At 45.0% G+C, this 19,279-nt stretch overlaps 1 protein-coding gene across 6 annotated transcripts in view; it reads right to left on the bottom strand.

The window, feature by feature from the left end:
• USP15 (ubiquitin specific peptidase 15) overlaps positions 1 to 19,279 on the bottom strand; it is a 519,523-nt gene that overhangs the window by 130,952 nt on the left and 369,292 nt on the right. The window lies entirely within an intron of this gene.

Genomic DNA, 19,279 nt, shown 5'->3' with positions numbered 1-19,279 from the left:
TATCAAGGGCCAAGGACGGAACACATACAGGAGGCCCGAGGGTCAAGGTTGAGCCAGAGCATCCAACCCGGCCGAGCGAGGATCTCTCTTTCTGCTGAAAAAGCGAGGGACTTTGGCGTTTACGCTTGACGCCATGAGATCCAAGCCTGGAGTCCCCCATTTGGCACAAATCTGAAGAAAAACTTCGTCTGCCAGTTCCCATTCTGCCAGGTCGATTTGATGTCTGCTGAGGAAATCGGCTTGCACATTGCACTGACCGGCTATGTGAGCCGCGGACAGCAGCTCTAGGTGGAACTCGGCCCAGTCACAGATCTGAGATGCCTCTGCAGCCAGGGCCCTGCACTGAGTGCCGCCCAGGTGATTGATGTAGGCCACTGCTGTCGTGTTGTCACACAGAACTTGGACAGGAAGACCCTTCAGGGTCCTGTGGAAGACCAGAAGAGCCTGAAATATTGCTCTCAGTTCCAAGCGATTGACGGACCATCCCGCTTCCGCGGTGGACCACAGACTCTGAGCATAGCGTCCCCGGGAATGAGCTCTCCAGCCCGAAAGGCTGGCATCCGTTATCACCAGACACCAAAAAGGAAGAGCCAGTGGCATCCCCTGCCGCAGTCTGCTGTCGGAAAGCCACCAATCCATACTGCGCTGGGCCGCAGGAAACTACCATAGTCTGCGTTGGTATTCCTGGGAAATCGGAGGCCACTGCTGAAGCAGAGCAAGCTGCAGCGTTCTCATGTGAGCTCTCGCCCGGGGAACCACCTCTATGGTGGCCGTCATCGATCCCAGGAGCTGAACAAAGTCCAAAGCTTGAGGGCGAGGCATCCGCAGGAGCAGGCGGACCTGATTCTGAAGCTTGAGCCGCCTGCTGTCAGGAAGAAAAACGAACCCCGAAGCCGTGTCGAACTGGATCCCCAAATAATCGAGAGACTGAGAGGGGGTCAGGTGACTTTTGGGCATATTGACTACCCAGCCCAGAGTCTGAAGAACTGTAACAACTCTGGCTTTGGCAAGTCGACTCTCGTCTGCCGAATCCGCTCTGATGAGCCAGTCGTCGAGATAAGGGTGAACCCTCTCGCCTGAGAAAGGCAGCCACTACCACCATGACGAGGTGTTAGGAGTGCGACACTTCCGCATGGAAATCCTGTGCTCCATCATAGATAGATTCCTAAAGGACAAGTCCATAGACCGCTATTAAATGGACTTGGAAAAATTCCGCATTTTTAGGTATAACTTGTCTGGAATGTTTTTACGTTTGGGGAGCGTGCCAGGTGCCCTTGACCTGGATTGGCCACTGTCGGTGACAGGATGCTGGGCTAGATGGACCTTTGGTCTTTCCCAGTATGGCACTACTTATGTACTTATGTACTTATGACCTTGGAAAAAGTCAGAGGGGCAGTTGCCAGGCCGAAAGGCAAGGCGCGAAACTGGAAATGTTGGCTCAATACCGCAAACCGGAGAAACCGCTGATGCGGCAGCCAGATGGGAATATGCGCTTCCTTGAGGTCCAGAGACGTGAGAGACTCTCCTGGCTGTACCGCCGCAATGATGGAGCACAGGATTTCCATGCGGAAGTGTCGCACTCCTAACACCTCGTTGACTCTGCGTAACTCGCGGATAGGTCTGAACGACCCGCCTTTTCGAGGCACCACAAAATAGATGGAGTAGCGACAACAGCCGCGTTCGGCAGGAGGAACCGGAACCACCGCTCCGAGCTTCAGCAACACCTGCAAGGTCTCGTATACTGCCGCCCGCTTGATGGCAGTGCCGTATTGGGACTCCAAAAACGCGTCTCCTACTGGGACGTCAAATTCTAGCTGGTAACCTTCTCTGATCAGGTCTAGGACCCACTGATCCGAAGTAATCTTGGTCCACTCCTCGAAAAAGAGGAAGAGACGACCCCCTACTGCAGGAACCGACGAGTGGAGGACGCTCCTGAACTCCTGGACGTTGCCCGGACGCCGTCGCGCGTTTGTCCGAACGAAAGGAGTTCCTTTGCTGGGTACGTTGACCAAACCCCGCAGAGCGCCCCGGGCGATACCTGCGAGCTTCGCGAAAATGTGGCCTGGAAGAGGAGGGAAAGAAGGACTTTTGAAAGAAGGCCTCGGCCTATGCTCAGGCAACCGTTGGGACTTAGAGTTCCCTAGGTCCATAACAATCTTCTCCAAATCCTCCCCAAATAAAAGAAGGCCCCGAAAGGGTAACCTCACCAGCCTTTGTTTAGAAGCCATGTCAGCCGCCCAATGCCAGAGCCAAACAAGGCGGCGGGCAGCAACCGCCACAGACATCTGCTTAGCCGAAGCTCTGACCAGATCATAAAGGGCATCAGCCAAAAAAAGACAGGGCAGACTCCATACGCGGGTCGACCTCAGCGAGGGAACCCGCTCCATCGGCGGGCTGCTCAACCGCCTGCTGCAACCAGGAAAGGCAGGCCCAGGCTGCATAGGAACTGCAAATAGCTGCCTGTAAGAAAAGGCCTGAGATATCAAAGGGCCGCTTCAGCATGGATTCCAGCTGCCGGTCCTGCATATCTTTCAAAGCGACCCCTCCCTCCACCGGGAGAGTAGTCTTTTTAGTCACAGCCGTGACTAAAGCATCCATTTTAGGCATCCCAAAGAGGGTCAACTGACTTTCCCTCAGGGGGTAAAGGTGACACATACTACTACTACTACTTAACATTTAGCCCTGGCCACCTTCAAGGGACCCTCAGGGTCAGATCATTGAGCTGAAATAAACTCTTGGATGGAAGCATGCACAGGAAAAGCCTGAGAAAGCTTCTTATTGCTAGCCATCCTAGGATTAATAGAAGAGGTAGCGCCCTCGTCAGGATCTTCAATACAAAGGGATCTTCAATACAAAGGGATCTTCAATACAAATCGGATTTTTCACCGCGACGAGCTGCCAGCTCTCATTTCTGATGACAGCTGGCAGCTTGTCGCGGTGAAAAATCCGATCTGCTTTAGGGTCATCCAACTCCTGTGGCAAGCAGCCACCCTCATCTGGATCATCAGTCCGTGAGGGCCTGCCAGACCTCTAAGACTCCCCAAAACTAGACCACGGGGGAGAACAGAGTGAAGAGTCCCCCTCAGACGGGGGTATTCACTCGTCTACACTTAGCGTCAGCCAAAAGCTCAGGGGAAGAAATAAAGTCTCCAGCAGACGCTGGGCTATAAAGAACCGGAGGCAACCCAGACCGACAGGAATTCTCAGGAGCCTCAGGCAGTGCTCTTTTTTTTTTTTTAAGCATTTATTTATAATTTTAACATTTTAAAACACAATACATATCCATATATTGATTCTGTAGATACATGCCTTCACGTAGTAGCATAAGAATTTCAAACATTATCTAATAACTTCAGCTAAACAGTTATACACCTCTATGTAGGTTACCTATATTCCCCTCCTCTTAAGCCTTCCCAACCCCTATATAATTATGTACACCTCATGTTTTATGGTGCAGAGGTTGCTTTCCATTTAATATACGGGTCCCAGATTTTGTGGTAGTGTATAATCCGACCATTCCTCATAGCAGTAAGTTTTGACATCAATTGTATTCTATCCAATTTTTCCCGGACTATGTGTATTCCCGGAATCATAGGCTTCTTCCATGCTGAAGCAATGATGAGTTTGCCTGCCACAAATAGCTGAGTGGCAAAGCTGTGTGTGATTTTTTTAATCCCTGTGGGTTTAAAGTGAAGCAGACAGCTCTCCGCCTTCATGGGATATGTCTGGCTCGTCACTTTATATAGGAAGCCTATCACCTCCATCCAAAACTTCTGGGCATGGCTACAGGCCCACCACACGTGAAACATATCCCCTTTTATCTCACATTGCCTCCAACAGTTGCCCGTGCCCTTTTTATGCATTGTGGCTAATCGGTGGGGAGTGTAGTACCACCAATACAGCATCTTGTGCCCGTTTTCTATCAGGGTACTAGAGATTGATACCCTTAGTAGTGACCGAAAGGCTTGTGCCCATTGAGAGGGGTCATAGGTGGAACCCAGTACTGTTTCCCATTTTGTAGTGTAGTGTTCTATTGGGTTCTCCCTAGATAAGAGGGCCCCATAAAGTTTAGTTATCCCCCCTTTACTACCCCCTTTCGTCAGACTTTTCTCCAGTATTGTCTCTGTCAGACTAAGCTCTTCTACCACTCTCCTCTTTATAAAGTCACGAACCTGGTAAAATTGAAAAGCTTGCAGGGGGGAAAGTCCATGTTCTCGGCATAATTCTGTGTATGAGGACGTTACCCCTTGTTCCCACATTTGTCCCAGTTCACACAAGCCTCGCTCTTCCCATTCTAGGTACGCCCCGTCTAATTGACCCGGCCCAAACTGCGGAGCAAATCTGAGAAACATGTGTGTAAAGTATGTCCTTTCTGGGAAATGCTGCTTCCTTATTTGTCTCCAGGTCATTAGAGGCCACCGTAACACGGGAGGGCTTCTCTTAATTACTTCATCTAATTGTTGTGTCGGTAGCCATGGCACTGCTCTCAAGGGTATGGGATCTACCCATCTTTGCTCCATTTTAATGCCTATCTTTACCGGGCTCTGCTGCCATGCAGCTATTATTTTTAAATGCGCCGCCTGATAATAGGTCTTAAAAGATGGGGCCCCCATCCCGCCCCGCTTACGCGATTGATATAGCACCTCTCTCCGCACTCTCGGGGGTTTTTTCTTCCAAATGAACGCAAATGCCTTTCTCTGCAAATTCCTCAGAAAGCCCTTTGGGAGATTAATTGGTAGTGCCATAAAAAGATATAAAAGTTTGGGGAGAACTATCATTTTTAATGCACTGATTCTTCCCATCCATGACAAAGTCAAGCCCTCCCAACGCTCCATTTCCAAAAAGAGTTCTCGCATTTTGTCTGGGAAGTTGTATTTGAAAATGTCTTCTATTTTACGTGGAATATTGACCCCTAAGTATCGAATGTATTTGGTCGCCCACCTGTATTGAAATTGCTGTTGGAGCCGTGTCACCTGTACATCAGGGATCCCCACGTCTAATGCTTCAGACTTGTCAAAGTTGATTTTAAACCCTGACACTACCCCATATTTTTGTATAACTTCATTTATTTTTGGGAAGGAGACCAGGGGCTCCACCAACGTGAGCAATATATCGTCCGCGAACATAAGAACTTTAGTCTCTATTCCTCCCCATCTTGGGCCCCTGATCTCTCTCTGGGTTCTAATTTGAATAGCCAGTGGCTCCATTACTAGGGCAAATAGAAGTGGGGATAGCGCACAGCCCTGTCTGGTGCCCCTGTTCAGCTGGAACGCTTGAGATAGATGGCCATTAACCCGCACAGCCGCTTTTGGGGATTTGTATATTGTATGTAACCAGGACCCAAACCGCCCTCCAATGCCTATTTGCCTTAACACCTCAAATAAAAAGGGCCAGCTCACCCTGTCAAACGCTTTTTCAGCATCCAGAGATAAGATGCACAAGGTGGTATTATGAATTTGTGCATTCTGGACCATAAAAATGGCTCTCCTAACATTGTCAAAAGTTTGCCGACCTTCCACAAACCCTGCCTGATCTTCATGGACTAAATTCGGGAGATATCTTTGTAATCTAGTTGCCAGAATTTTAGTAAATATTTTGTAGTCCACCCCCAGTAGGGAGATAGGCCTGTATGACCCACATTTCTGCGGGTCCTTGCCTACTTTGGGGATCACAGTTATAGTAGCAAGGTCCCAAGTTGGCGGCAACCCCGTGGCCATATCTATGGAGTTGAAGACTCTCACCAAAATGGGGGCCAGCAGCTCTCCAAAGATTTTGTAAAATCGGTTTGTATATCCATCAGGGCCCGGCGCCTTGTGGGGAGCCAGAGTTTTAATGGTGGACTTGACCTCCTCTAACGTGATGGGCTTCGATAATATTTGCTGGGCCTCCTCAGATAGTTGAGGGAGCTCAATTCCCGCCAGAAACTCCTCTATGTTTTCTAGATTTGGGGCCGTCTCTGGGGTATATAATTGTTGATAAAAGGATCTAAATATGGACTTTATTGACTCCTGATCTGTATGAAGCTCACCTTGTTCATCTTTTAAGCTTCCTACTCCATTCCTAGCTGCTCTTTGTTTTAATTTATATGCTAATAACCGACTGGGCTTATTGCCAAATTCAAAATGTGTTTGATCTACTCTTTGCAATTGTACAGTCAAGTCTGCCAACTCCAAGTCTAGGATCTGGTGTCTTATTTCCTGTGCCCGTCTCAGCAATGTTGGACTGGGCTGCGCACCCCCCTGCTGCAACTCCCCCTCCACTCGCAACAACTCCTCCCGCAATTTCTGTTCCTCTGCAGTTCTCTTTTTCCAACAGTGTGAGCGCAGCGCAATCAATTGGCCCCGCAGCACTGCCTTAAGTCCCTCCCAGAGTGTGGCCGGGGATACCTCCCCATTGTCATTATAAGTGAGATATTCTTTAATATATTGTTCAATGGAGATCAGATTATCTGGGCTCATTAATAGTGTGTCATCTAGATTCCATATGCGCTCTTTTCTTGGCACCCCCATGTTTGCGAGTCGTAGCAGCACTGGGGAGTGATCTGACCATGTACGTGGTAGTATTTGGGATGTGGCCCCCATACTTGATATCATTACATCTCCCAGCCACATGTCTATCCGGGAAAAGCTATGATGCACTGAAGAGTAAAATGTGTAGCTACGTGTGGAGGGGTTATCCCTGCGCCACAAGTCTATTAATTGCCACCTTGTAAGTAGTTCTTTAAGCTGGCGTCTACCCTGTTGGCCATATGTGACTCCTACTGCGGAGTTGTCTAAATGTGGATGCAGAGTAATGTTGAAGTCTCCTCCTACTAATAGGGATCCCTCAATGTGTTGTGTGATTTGTCGGTCTAGTTCTAGGAAAAATTGCTCCTGGTTGGTATTGGGGCCATAAATGTTTAATATCGTATAAGCTTTTCCAGCTAGCTGCAGATTCACAATCAAATATCGCCCATCTTTATCCCGGATTACCTTCCGTATCACCCAGGGCTTGGAATTGCTTAGTGCTATCAGAACCCCCTTACTTTTTGTGTTCGCATGGGAAGAGGCGAAATATATATGAGGGTATTGTCTATGCGAACAGAGTCTCTCGTATCTGGGTTTAAGGTGGGTTTCCTGGATCAAAGCCACATCCACTTGTAGGCGGCAAAGTTCCCTAAATAATAATTGTCGCTTTCTGGGTAAGTTTAGCCCCTTTACATTTAGTGATAGCCCTATTATATCAGCCATAATTATCTCGAGATGTCATTTTTCGCCTCTGCAGTGTATCTCTACCCTGGTAAGCCTGATATGCCTCATGTATTGTGTCATCCTTGTTCCCCTCCCTATTCCCCTCCCCCCCACTTTTGTAAGTTGGGTGTCTCTCAATATTGACAGGCACCCAAGCAAAGAGAAAGTGACTCACCAAACATTTACCACATACCCCTTGAATATCAGTTAACGTAACAGAAGCAAATTAACATTACTTAAACATGTCTTTCATCTTGGTCCCGAATCGCTACTTTGGTGTCTAGCAGCTTTTCACCTTCTATTAATTCTGGGTCTTCTCGTCCCGTGGCTTCATGTAACTTTAGCAGCAGATTGTTGTCGCTGAAGTCTCCGTGGACCTTTTCCCGCTCTTTTCCATTTTGTTGGTGCAGACTGCGTGGTATTTCTCTTATCCCCGTTAGGAGCCACCAGGTCCGCTTCCACTTCTAGTTCTGGGCAAATTGTTCTGGCCTCTTCAAGTGATCTTATTTGGTGCAGCTTGCCGTCTTTATAAAATGCCAAGGCAAAGGGATATCGCCATCTGTACTGTATGTTTAGGTCACGCAGTCTTTTTGTAAAAGGCTTCAATTCACTTCTTCTTTTTAACGTCGCTGCTGCCACGTCTTGGTAGATTTCAATTCTATATGAGTCCCATTTAAATTCTGGGACTTGACGTGCTGCTTTTAAGATTTGTTCTTTGAGCTTAAAACTCGTAAAGCAGGCTTATTATCCTTTGATATGTTATTGCGGCTCGGGCCCAGCACTCTATGGGCCCTTTCAATCTGAACTGCTTCTGCCTCAATAGCCGTATTGTTCGCTGCCATCAGTTCGACCACCATTTTTTGAACCACCGTTGTGCTATCTTGATATGTGGGTGTCTCCGGTAGCCCACGAAAGCGCAGGTTGTTCCGTCGGCCTCTATTTTCTAGGTCTTCAACCTTGGCCCATAGTTGCTGTTGCTCTTTATGCAATCCTGTCATATGTTGTTCCATCTGCCCCAGAGCTTCACTATGGCCTTCCACCTGATTTTCTGTTTCCTCCAAGCGCGTCCCAAGCTCCCGAATTTCACCTCTAAGGTCAGCTCCAAGCGTGGCCACTTCTGTACGTAGCGCTTTCAGGTTTGAGCTGATTTCTTGTAGCCAGTTTTTTAGCGCTGGAGCGATCTCTCCATCTGCCTCTTCCAGAGCGGGGCGCTCCGGCGATCCCTCGCCTCGGCGCTGACTCCTCGCCTCTTGTTTTTCTTGCTCTTCGCGGGCCGCCGCCATCTTGGAGCTTGGCGCACCGTCTCCGTTCGGGTAAGCAAATCGCGCTAGGTCGAACCCCGCCGCTTTCTGAGTCATATTAACTCGATTGCTGGCTGAAGGAGGGGGTATTCAGACCCGCTGGGCTTCGTTTGTCGCTGTTCGCTCAAGTTTATTAGCAGGTTTCTTGTGGGGTAGCGGGAGCTCCGCTCTCAGACGTCCATTCTATCTGGTGACGTCACTTCCTCCCAGGCAGTGCTCTTTTAAACATAAAAGCCTTATGCATCAGCAGCACAAATTCAGGGAAGAAAAACTCACTCTGTACATCCGCCCCCACATTGGGGGAAGCAGAGGCAAAAGCTCCTCTAGAAACCTCAAAACGAGGCGTCCCCCAGCACTCAGATCCCTCTGCAACCGCGAGGGTCGAGTCATGCGGTGCCTCCAAGATGGTGGCCGCTGCCAACTCCAGCGGGCGGGAAGAATCACCGCCTGCCATGCTCGTGCCAGCATTAGCATCTAGGTAGCATGTGCTGCAAAGTCCCGTTGCTGATCTGCATTTCCCACAGTGGGAGCAGCGCTTAACCCCTTCAGCAGCCATCAAATACAAAAAACAAAACGGCGCCAACTTACCCCGCACAGAGCGCTGTCAGCGGGAACCTCCCCGGAGGAGCTGGGCACCACTCTCACCTCAGGAGACAGAGTCAAACGAGCTGCGGTCAAGCTGCACCGACCCAGGAGCTCAGGAGAAAGCCTCTGTTTTTTTTTTTTTTTTTAACTGTGAGGAAAGTTCGAGGCAGGCAGCCACAGAGGAACTCCGGGAGGAGGGAGAATGGGGTAAGGCAGGGACAGGGAATACCAAGTATGCCTTTAAAGTGGGCACCACCAGCCACAACACCCCCTGCTCCACTGGCAAAGCACAGGAGCCACCCCAGGCAGAAATCCAGGAGCTGAGAAGCGACGTCCACACCTGCTGGGAGATAGAGTTATACTGAAGGCAGAGGGGGTTGGGCGTCCTGGAACACCATGTGCTTTCAGTATTCTCTATCTCCACCTGCTGGTAGGCGGATACAACCCATCAGTTAATGGATTCATCTGCTGTTGATGACAAGGAAACAAGCATTTCACCTCTACCAGTTCCACACCACTTAGTATTATATAGACCTCTATTATATCTCTTCAGCTGTCTCTTCTTGACACTGAACATCCCAAGCCTCTTTAGCCTTACCTCATAAGGAAGTCGTCCCATCCCCTTTATCATTTCGTTGCCTCTGTTCTTTTTCTAATTCCACTATAACTTTAAGGTATGGTACACAGTATTCACGGCACGATCACACCATGGCGCGATACAAAGGCAGTGATTCCTAATGTGTAACCTTGCATCAAATAGCTATAGTTTGGGTTCCAAACGGATCACTTTGCACTTCCTCAGGTTAAACGTCATCTGCCATTTGGATGCCGTCTCCCAGTCTCATAAGGTCCTCTTGCAATTTTTCACAATCCTCCACATTTAACAACTTTTGTTTTAAATTTGTTTATTAAATTTATTTTACAAGTTAACATCCACTTGCAAAGGAAAAACAGATCCAATCATGCTAAAATTACATAGCATTAATATACATCGCTATCTATTCAAAGAAACACTTTATATCTTCCTTAGACCTCAATTATATAATTGAAGGGGGGGCGACAGGAATTTAAATGGAGAAATTAACCTCAATCTTTAAAATAAATCAGCTTAACCTGGAACCATTGCTATTATTCTTTAGTTGGTAGAGTTGTTCCTATATTACTTTTACTTAGGTTCTTCAAGTCCAAGAATGTCCGCAGCTGCGATGGGTCATAAAACACATATTTAGTTCCTTGAAAGTTGATCCTACACTTACATGGGTATGCTAACATATAGGTTGCCCCTAAGGCTCTAGTCTCATTTCTTAAATCCAAAAATTGTTTCCTCCTCTCTTGCGTTGCTTTCGCAACATCAGGATATACCCAGACTTTTTGTCCATGAAACAATTTTGATGAATTTTTAAAATAAAGCTTCAAAACCAAATTTAAGTCTTGTTCAAAGACAAATTGAACAATTAAGGTTCCACGATTAATTATTTCAACATCAGATTGTTCTAAGAAATCAGTTAAATTCTGAGGCTCCTGCTTTTCTCCTTGTACCCTCTTTACAGAATCTTTTAAAGGTAAATAATACATCTTGTTACATGGGGGCATATTAGAAGAATCTATCTGTAAGATTTCCTGAAGATACATTCTAATAATGATGAAATGGGAAAATTCAGGAGCCTCAAGTTTAAATGACGATTATAGTTCTCCATTTGTTCAATTTTTCGCTGAGTTATTAGTTTATCTTTTATCAATGCATCCACTGAAGATTTTAATTCATTAACCACGATTTGGTTTTGCTGAGCCTGTTCAGACGCATCTTTAACAACTTTGAATAACTTTGTGTGATCAGCAAATTTAATTACCTCACTAGTTATTCTTAGCTCTAGATCATTTATAAATATGTTAAAAAGCAGCAGACCAAGCACAGACCCCTGCGGAACCCCACTATCTACTCTTTTCCATTGAGAATACTAACGATTTAACCTTACTCTGTTTTCTATCTTTTAACCAGTTTTCATTCCACAATAGGACATTACTGCCTATTCCATGACTTTCTCATTTTCTCTGGAGTCTTTCCTGAGGTACTCTGTTAAATACTGTTTAAAAATCCAGTTATATGTTATATCTTTTACTTCTTTCCTTCTTATCTTTATTTCAGTTTTGATTGTAATAGTATCTGATTTAGGGACCCATAGATACCATTAGGTTTTGTTCAGTAATAGTTCCTGAATCATGCTGTTGTAAACTGCTTTGGTTGGCTCATGCAGTATATCAAATCTGATAAATAAATAAACAAACAAACCTGTAGATTCCCTTCATGTTTGACAGGTCTGCAGAATGCCCCATAAAATGTTCCAAGTATGAGCATAAATACAAAAAATGGTCATGTTGTATACACATAGAATAATCCTTGACTTGTGTGACAGGATCTTCATCCTGGATGTATCTGATAGAATCTATCATGTCCATATGGTTCCTTGTGGCACACAGGCTTCCCTGGATTGTCTAACGGTGAGGGTGATAAGCATTTCTTCATATTTTCTTTGCAGAGCACAGGCAAGTGTTCTTAAATACTCGCACCCTTTGGTCCACATACATATGACTTTGGAATGAATAAACCTTCTGTATGCAGTACTGTGACACAAATTGCTTCTGATCCAAGTTCTTAGGCACCAATGACAGCATATGTTCTGTGTATCTTTTGCGATTCGATTCTGCATCTAACTTGGCTTCTGTGCTGAGCTGCTCTGGTGCACCCAAGTTGCTCTCTTTCAGTGATGACCTTTTTGTTCACTGAAGGCAACACAGCACTCTGCATCAGAAGCTTATATGCTGTGACTAGCCTCTGCATCACTTATTCCTGCACTGAGACCTGCATCATTTAGAGAACTAGTCTCATCAATTTTGAAGAGCTTTTACTCCACGTAGGATGCTTTCTATAAAGGATCTCATTTCCAGAGGAGCCACTACCTGTGGCAGAATGGAATCTACCTTTTTGTCTGCAGGGACTGCAATAAAACATAGCCAAGTGTTGGTGGTGAGAGTCCAACAAGGAAGATCTTTCATCTTGTAGCTCCTAAAGTATTTAATGAAATTTGGGACATTCTTTAACAGATTCTTGACTAATTCATGATGCCAGTTTCTAAGCAACAGAATTCCCTCCTAAAGTCAATTAGGCGCGTTTCTGATTACCTATAATTTCGTAAATTGTTGAAAGCATTTTTTATTTAGTGAATTCCTTGCCACTGTTACCACTACAATTCTCTTAGCTAGTTTGTTATTTTCAAATGAGTCATTCTGCTGCTATGATGTTATACCTCTTATTTCGTTTAAAGTTTGATATAAGTCACCCTGAACTAGATAATTTGGGTTATAAATGCTATATTGTTTCTAAATCCTATCACTGTACCTGCATTCCACATTTTTTGGGAACAAAAGTTTTTAAATATCTACAAATTACTCTGGCTGTATTTTTTTCTATTCATTATATTTTTGTTCAACATGGTGCTCCTTCGATTTTGCTTCTCATTTACTATTAGGCTGATATTCAAAGTCAGTTATATGTTCATCGGTGGACAGTAAACATATTGTGAAATTTAGTCTCATATGCTAATTTCCTTTCCTTAGTACTGCTAGACTAGTTCAGATGAGTGGATTATGCTCCTTGATCTTCAGATGGAGGCAGAAAACATTGGCTTTCAAAATGCCATCACTCCTATAAGGACTTGTGCAGACATCAACCTTGCCAGTATACTTTTGACAAAGTAGAGTTAAAACCATAGCCATTCAAAATAACTAGAACCACAAAAAAAGATGTCTGCCCTCCCCCCAACACAGAGCGACTAATTAAACCATGATGCCAGTGTGAACAGTGACCGTCAGTCTATTGTAGTTTTTAGCTGCAAGAAAAATACATTGTAGCAGCAGTAGTCATTCTGTGCAGATCCTGGACTGGTCTAGCAGAACTAAAGGAAAGGAAATTACCAGGTTAAGACCAAATTTCACCTTCCTTATCATCCTGCTAGTCCAGTCCAGATAAGTGGGATGCACCAAAGCTTCACTTATCCAGGTGGGAAAAAGACATGTGGCAGAATCCTCTAGAGGCTGGACAATCAACCTGCAATTCTTAATAAAGGAATGCAGAAACGACAAAGTCACTGCCTTACAAATATTTTCCAGAGCTACTGACTTAGCTTCAGCCCATGACGTGGCTTGCACCCTGATGAAGTGCACCTGATGAAGTGCAGGGTGGGAAGCAACTCTTTTGTTCCATAGGCAGGCCATCTCAATAGCTTCCCGTATCCAACGTGACATGGAAGTGTTAGAGGCTGCCTCCCCTTCGTGTGGCTTGCATGGCAACATTAAAAATTGATCCAATTTGCAAAATGAATTCATCACCTTCAGGTAATAGAGCAAGATTTGATAAACACCCAGAGCGCTCAAAACCTCTTGGCTAGATCTGCTTTTCCTGAAAAAGGCTAGAAGACAAAATCGACTGTAACATAATAGGGGAAACAATCTTTTTCAAAAAGTAAGGGACCATGTGTAACCTCACAGCATCATCTATAACTTAGATACACTTCTTGATGAACAGATACTGATTTCAAGGACAAATCTTGGAGCATTACCTGCTTATGGGGCTCAAATAGCAGTCATAAGGCTTCTGGAACCATCAATAAATCCCACTGGTGCACTACCAGTCAAAACAGCAGACACAATTGTTTGCCTTCTTTCAAAAGCTGCACAATGTCTGTTTTTGCTGTCAGTGGCCCTTTCTCTACTTGACCATGAAAACAGGCCTGCACTGCTACCTGGATCTTCAGAGTTAAGCAATAGTCCTAGCTCAAGACCAACCTATAGGAAGGCCTAAATCTGAAGGATACCTACCGATTGTGTTAAGTAACCTTGGGATATACACCAGGACTTGAAGGCAGCCAGACTCACAAAGTTCCTCATGAAAGACTCCTGAGAAAATTAAAAAGCCATGGGATAGGAAGCAATGTCCTTCTCTGTATTAGGAATTAGTTACTGGACAAAATCAGACGGTAAGGTTAAATTACCATTTTCCTCAATGGGGGAGGGTGGATAGTGGAGTGCTGCAGGGATCTGCACGGGGACTGGTGCTATTTAAGATTTATAAATTATCTGGAAATTGCAATGACAAGTGGGGTGATTAAATCTGCAGACGAAATAAAACAATTTAAAATTGTCAACACACATGTGGATTGTGAAAAATTGCAGGAAAATCTTAGGAAACTGGAAGACTGGGCATCCAAATGGCAGATGAAACTTAATGTGGACAAATGCAAAGTGATGCACATTGGGCAGAATAATTCGAATCATAGTTACCTGATGCTAGGGATCCACTTTAGGAGTCAGAACCCAAGAAGATCTAGGTATCATTGTAGAGAATATGGTGAAACCTTCTGCCCAGTGTGCGGCCAAAGCCAAAAAAAGCAAACAGGATGCTAGGAATTATTAGGAAAGGGATGCAAAATAAGACCAAGAATATTATAATGCCTCTGTATCGCTTCATGGTGCAACCTCACCTTTGAGTACTGCATTAATTTCTGTTTGCCATATCTCCCCTGAAGCAGGCACTTGGCTGAAACACAGTGTCGTATCAGGTACTTTCAAGAATAAAGTATTTTACCCTCTAATTGTCCTCCTGTTGTTTTCAGAAGAGCCTTGTTGGCTACACTACTCCTCCAGTAAGCACATTTATACGTAGTGAGCTACAGTCATCGTTTCTGTGGCTTCTTTCCCTGTTCAATTCTGGTTGTCGTATCTCAAAACAGATAAAGTGGAGTTAGAAAAGGTTCCAAGAAGAGTGACCAAAATGATAAAGGGGAAGGAACTCCTCCTGTATGAGGAAAGGCTAAAGAGGTTAGGGCTCTTCAGCTTGGAAAACAGACGGCTGAAGGGGGATATGATTGAGGTCTACAAAATCCTGTATGGTGTAGAACAGGTAAAAGTGAATCGATTTTTCACTCTTTCAAAAAGTACAAAGACCAGGGGACACTCAATGAAATTACATGAAAATATTTTTAAAGCAAATAGGAGGAAATATTTTTTTCACTCAAAGAATAGTAAAACTCTGGAACTCACTGCTGGAGGATGTGGTAATAGCAGTCAGAGCATCTAGGTTTAAAAAAGGTTTGGACAAGTTCTTGGAGGAAAAATCCAGGAAAGTCCATAGTCTGTTATTGCGATGGACATGATTAAGCCCATGGGGGAGGCCCCAGGATTGGTAGCATGAAATGTTACTACTAATTGGGTTTCTACCAGGTACTTGTGACCTGGATTAGCCACTGCTGGAAGAAGAATACTAGGCTAGATGGACCATTGGTCTGACTCAGTATGGCTATTCTTATGTTCTTAAATTTACATCATCCTTGCTCTCAATAGCAGATACCACTGCTGCAGAGTAACTCTTGCACATTTAACCACTGTGTTCCAAGGGTCAAGCCATAAATCAGGAGTCGTCTCAGTTCTCCATCGGAACCAGTCCCTGTCACAGCAGCCATGAGGCTTAAGGAAACTGCAGAGGATCCCTTCCACAAATTCAACAGCTCAATGTGCTACAGTTGATGAGGCCAGTCTGGCGCACAGCCTGGGTACCAGGCAATCCTGTGCAGAACCCTACCAATCAATGGCCATGGCTGAAACATGTATACATGGCTATTCCAAGGCCCTGGCAGCAACTGCACATCTATCCCTTAAGTAGTGACCTCTGTCTTGAAACTGTAAAAACTGCTCACCTTTGCAATGCTACTGGACATCATCAAATTGAATGCAAGCAAGTTCCATTAATCTACAACATTCCAACTGTGGAAGTTTGTCTGAATGTTGTCAACTCCTGCAATGTGGAGGAGTAGCCCAGTGGTTAAAGCACTCGGTTAACAATAAGGGAAGCCCAATTCAAATCCCATTGCTGCTCCTTGTGATCTTGGGCAAGTCACTTAACACTAATTTGCCTCAGGTACAAACAAAGATTGCAAGCCCTATGGGAAAGAGCTACAATACCCGAATGTAACTCACTTAGAGTTACTACTAATTAAAAAAAAAGAAAAAAGTGATAACTAAGTTTAAAAAATAATACATACATGTGGGTTGCAGACAAAGCAAATAGATGGTTCTCAAATCACCAGCATAGGAGGGCCACCTCTATTGCTACTTGTGTACTCCTGGTACCCCTGTACTTGTTGATATAAGCTAATGTCATAGAACTGTCCATGATATGCATTGCCACCAGTGGAGTAAACTTCAGCAAGGCTAGGTGAAACTGCTGTGGCTTCCAAGCCATTAATGGATCATGAGGCCCCCCTGGTGCAAAAATGACCCCCCCTGGAACTAACTGGCCATAATAGTGGTTCCCCCCCCCCCCCACAGTAGGACAGGCTGACATCTGTTGTGGCCATGTCCCAGTGGGAGGACTCCAAATCCATGCCTTAAGGAGGTAAGTCAGCTCTTTTCACTACTCCAGCTCCCTCCCTTCAGACTAATGGCTGTAATTAAAGATGAAGACTGTAGTTCGGGTGACTGGGGGAGACTGTCTAGACAGAACAACCTTTGAAAAAGACATGTGTGAACTCTCACCTAGGGTATGGACAGCATAGCAGTTGAAGATAATCCTAGGTCTTTGATGCCCTTACAAGGCCTGAAGCTGCTCATATAACTACACCAACCTCTCCTTGGTCAATTAGACTTTGCTCAAGTTGGTTTGAACCATGCTCCAAGGTACTCTAGAAAGAGATGGAATTAGGCTGCCCTTGGCTTAATGCACCACCCAGCCATCCTTTAAGGCATCTGGATGTCTCTGAATGGCTTTCACTGCTTCCACCCATGATTTAGTCCAATTATCCAATCAAGAGTGAACCTTTTATCCTTTTTCTGTGTCACAAAGCTGCCACTACCACCCTTGGAGAAAGTTCTGGAGGCCGTGGTCAATGTGAAACTCACCCTGCCTAACTACTACTATCAACTGCTGATTCTTTGGCTCAACCCCTAGACCAGGGGAAAAAAGTGTTCCTTGGCTCTAGCATGGGGAGGTCTATAAATTAGCCACTAGAAGCTGGACAGTGGACCCTGAACCTCAAACCCTGGGACTTCGACCGTAACTGCATCCCAGGGAACCAGTCCTGAAACGAATCCTGCTGCACCAATCTAAATTGTGGCTACCTGATGGAGGCAGAGAATCTGGCAAGGTTCAAGACTTCATCTATCTTTACAGGAAAAGTCAGTATTCACTGCCTCAATCTGCTGGTTGGGAAGCACAACCCACTTTTTTGGACTGGTTTAGCAGGGCAAGTAAGAAAACTAGCTTATCTGTAGATTTGAAAACATATATGGAGAGTACAGAGATCAAAATCAGATTGTATGGCTCAATATTATCAGTGTAGGAAAGGGGCAAAGGGGGGTTGGTCCAGAAAATTATCCAGATAGCAATATTTAGATGCTATTTAGGTGAATTATAAGCTAGATGGATAGTGCAGCTTCAATGACCACACTTTCTGGATATTGAGTGCCACAGTGTTCAATATCTGGCTTGTGCTTAAACCCGTCACTGTGCTGGCTCAAAATCCATTCCTGTTTCTAATTTTATTATTGAATAGTAATCTTATTATCCACAGAATTGTACCATGCTTTGAGAATTCACTTGACAATTTATGCCATATGTTAAATGTTTAACTTTCTAATTTTCCTAGTCATTTGCTGCAAGTCCTTGTTTCACCAATTGTTAATAGCCAATAGAAACTGCTAACATATCGCAATTTGGGTTCAATTTGTATTTTTATTACATATCAGAAGATAACAAATGTTGTCTCAAGCAAATATAACATATCATATTGCTCAATCTCTCAACCCCCCCCCCCCCACCAAACCTACGATATCACACTGCTCCAAAATGAAATCAAAATCTTACAAATTTTCCACTGTCCAATTTTCATTCAAGTCCTTCTTCAACTGATTCATAATCTAATTATACATACTAAGTACCTCAATATTAAAAATCTAAACCCACCACCCTTCCAGTCAGTATAATTCTCTGTGTGTGGTGTGTGTGTATATTATATATATATATAAACTGTCACGAACATCTACAAAATGGCCTAATCATCCACTCCAATGTTTCATTAAACATACCTCCAAATATGGTATAATATGTGCTTTGAGACAATTTATCTTTGATAGGCAGTAAAATACATATGAGTTATTGAAATGCATGTAGCTTCCTGTGAATGAAAAAAGTGTCATACGAGAATGATTTAAATAGTAACTTGAGCTGTGCTTATCTGTAATCAAAAGCAGAAGTGAAGTCAACAAAGACTTGAAAATAGTTAATTTAGTTCTCTATCCTGCTTATTTCGAAGGAGAAGGGCGGCCATCTTCCGACACAAATTGGGAGATGGCTGGCCTTCTCTTAAAGCCGGCCAAATCGGTATAATTGAAAGCTGATTTTGGCTGGCTTCAACTGCTTTCTGTCGCAGGGCCGGCCAAAGTTCAAGGGGGCGTGTCGGCAGTGTACCGAAGGTGGGATGGGGGCGTGGATAAGAGATGGCCGGCCTCGGCCAATAATGGAAAAAGAAGGCCGGCCCTGACGAGCATTTGGCCAACTTTACTTGGTCCCTTTTTGTTCACGACCAAGCCTCGAAAAGGTGCCCAAACTGACCAGATGACCACCGAGTGAATCGGGGATCACCTCCCCTTACTCCCCCAGTTGGTCAACAACCCCCTCCCACCCAAAAAAAAAAAAAAATTAAATACATTTTTTTGCCAGCCTCTATGCCAGCATCAATATCATACCCAGCTCCATCACAGCACTATACAGGTCCCTGGAGCAGTTTTTAGTGGGTACTGCAGTGCACTTCAGGCAGGTGGACCCAGGCCCTCCCCCCCTTTACCTTACACTTGTGGTGGTAAATGGGAGCCCTCCAAAACCCCCCCAAAACCCACTGTACCCACATGTAGGTGCCCCCCCTTCATCCCTAAGGGCTATGGTAGTGGTGTACAGTTGTGGGTAGTGGGTTTTGGGGGGCTCAGCACCCAAGGTAAGGGAGCTATGCTGTTGGGAGCAATTTGTGATGTCCACTGCAGTGCCCCCTAGGGTGCCCGGTTGGTGTCCTGGCATGTGAGGGGGACCAGTGCACTAAAAATGCTGGCTCATCCCACGAC

This window comes from Microcaecilia unicolor, chromosome 10, assembly GCF_901765095.1.
Source record: "Microcaecilia unicolor chromosome 10, aMicUni1.1, whole genome shotgun sequence".
Classification (NCBI taxonomy): domain Eukaryota; kingdom Metazoa; phylum Chordata; class Amphibia; order Gymnophiona; family Siphonopidae; genus Microcaecilia; species Microcaecilia unicolor.
Note: the sequence above shows the minus strand (reverse complement) of the source record. Positions and strands in the feature narration are given on the sequence as shown.